A 2645-nucleotide genomic window follows, 5' to 3' on the forward strand; every position below is an offset into this window, starting at 1 on the left:
GAGAACATCATATAACAGGAAAAAGACAAATGTGAAGTTGAGGATGGCAGATCCCTTTGGTGGGTAATCAAGGGGCTGAGATGGTATGGTATGGAGCACATAGGTGGCTATAACAATATTGGTCATATTCAATATTTTTGGTCTGTGGATAGGTTCATTTTAGGATTGCATCATCTTTGGTATGCACATAACTTGCATAGTTTTTAAATGAGGGAAGAGAAGAACAAAAGGGGAGAGAAATCTGACTAAAGACCATGACAGGTCTACCTCGGAAATAGTAAGTGTTTGGTTCCAGACCATTGCAGTAAAAGTGAATATTGCCAAGTGTCACAATTTTGGGCTTCCCAATGCATATAAACATTATTTTTACATTATACTGCAGCCCATTAAGTATGCAATAGCATTGTGTCTAAAAAAGTGTACATACCTTAACTTAAAAATGTTTTATTGTTAAAAAATGTCTACCATCATCTGAGCCTTTGGTGAGTTGTAATCTTTTTGCTGGAGGAGGCTCTTGCCTGGATATTGATGACTGCTGCTGATGAGGTCGGTAGTTGCTAAAGGCTGGGGTTGGTGTGGCAATTTCTTAAAATAAGACAGGAATGAAGTTTGCCACATCAATTGACTCTTCCTTTCATGAACAAGTTCTCTGTAGAATGCAATGTTGTTTGACACCATTTTACCCACAATAGAACTTCTTTCAAAACTGGAATCAATCCTCTCAAATCCTGCTGCTGCTTTATTAATTGTTTACGTAATATTCTAAGTCCTTTGTGGTCATTTCTACAAACTTCACAGCACCTTCACCAGGAGATTCTGTCTCAAGAAACCATGTTCTTTGCTCATCTGTAAGAAGCAACTACTCATCTGTTTGATTTTTATCATGTGATTGTAGCAATTCAGTCACATCTTCAGGCCCCACTTCTAATTCTACTTCTCTTACTATTTCCACCACATCTGCAGTTACTTCTTCCAAGGAGGTCTTGAACCCCTCATAGTCATCTACGAGGGTTGGAATCAACTTTTTCCAAACTCCTGTTCATGTTGATATTTGGACCTCTTTCCATGATTCATGGTTATTTTTAATGGCATCTAGAATGGTGAATCCTTTCCAGAGGTTTTTAGTAAACTTTACCCAGATATGTCTGAGGAATCACTATTTATGGCAGCTATAGCCTTTTGAAATGCATTTCTCAAATAATATGCTTGAAAGTTGAAACTTCTCCATGATCCGTGGGCTACAGAATGAACACTGTGTTAGAAGGCGTGAAAACAACATAATCTCATTGTACATCTCCATTAGAGCTCTTGGCTGACCAGGTGAATTGTCAATAAGCAGTAAATGTTTTGAAAAAAATCTTTCTTCTGAGCAGTAGGTCTAACCAGTGGGCCTAAAATTTTCAGTAAACCATGTTGTAAACGGATGTGCTGTCATCCAGGTTTCGTGGTTCCATTTATAGAGCACAGGCAGAGTAGATTTTGCTTAGTTCTTAAGAGTTCCAGTATTTTCAGAATGATAAATGAGCATTGGCTTCAACTTCAAGTCACCAGCTGTATTCATCACTAACGATAGACGAGCCTGTCATTTGAGCTTTGAAGCCAAGCCTTAACTTCTCCTCTCTAGTTATGAAAGTCCTAGATGGCATCTTCTTCCAATATAAGGCTGTTTCATCAACACTGAAAATCTGTTGTGTTGTGTAGCCACTTACCTTAATCATCCTAACTAGATCTGGGTAACTTGCTGTAGCTTCTGCATTAGCACTTGCTGCTTCACCTTCCACTTTTACATTATGGAGATGGCTTCTTTCCTTAAACTTCATAAACCAATCTCTGTTAGCATCAAACTTTTCTTCTGCAGCTTCTGCACCTCTCTCAGCCTTCACAGAGAGTTAAAGAGAGTCAGAGCCTTGCTCTGGATTAGGTTTTGGCTTAAGGGAATGTTGTGCCTGGTTTGATCTTCTACCCAGACCACCAAAACTTTCTCCATATCAGCAGTAAGGATATTTCGCTTCCTTATCACCGTGTTCACTGGAGTAGCACTTTTAATTTCCTGCAAGAACTTCTCCTTTGCATTCACAACTTGGCTAACTGTTTGGCACAAGAGGCCTAGCTTTGGGCCTGTCTCAGCTTTTGACATGTCTTCCTCACTAAGCTTGATCATTTCTAGCTTTTGGGTTAAAGTGAGAGATGTGTGACTCTTCCTTTCACTTGAACACTTAAAGGCCATTTTAAAGCTATTAATTGGCCTAATATTTGTGCCTTAGGGGATGGGGAGGCCAGAGGAGAGGTGCAAAGACAGGAAACACACATTGGTGGAGCAGTCAGAACACACACAACATTTACCAGTTAAGTTCCCTGTCTTACCTGGGAGCGTCTGTTGGCACCCAAACAATTACAAGTGCAACATCAAAGACCATAAATCACAGGTTTTCATAAAAAATAATAACAAAAAAGTTTGGAATACTGTGAGAATTACCAAAATGTGACACTCAGACATGAAGTGAGCAAATGCTGTTGCCAAAATGGTGCTGATAGACTTGCTCCAAGCAGGCTTGCCACAAGCCTTCAATTTGTTAAAAACAAACAAAAACAGTATCTGCAAGGCATAATAAAGTGCAGCAAAAGTACGCCCATCCTATTACTGA

General features: G+C 39.4%; 1 pseudogene; it reads right to left on the reverse strand.

The window, feature by feature from the left end:
• Nucleotides 1-410: 410 nt before the first annotated feature.
• Nucleotides 411-2227, reverse strand: LOC122684069 (annotated as a pseudogene).
• Nucleotides 2228-2645: the final 418 nt, after the last annotated feature.

This window comes from Cervus elaphus, chromosome 26, assembly GCF_910594005.1.
Source record: "Cervus elaphus chromosome 26, mCerEla1.1, whole genome shotgun sequence".
NCBI classification, from domain to species: Eukaryota; Metazoa; Chordata; class Mammalia; order Artiodactyla; family Cervidae; genus Cervus; species Cervus elaphus.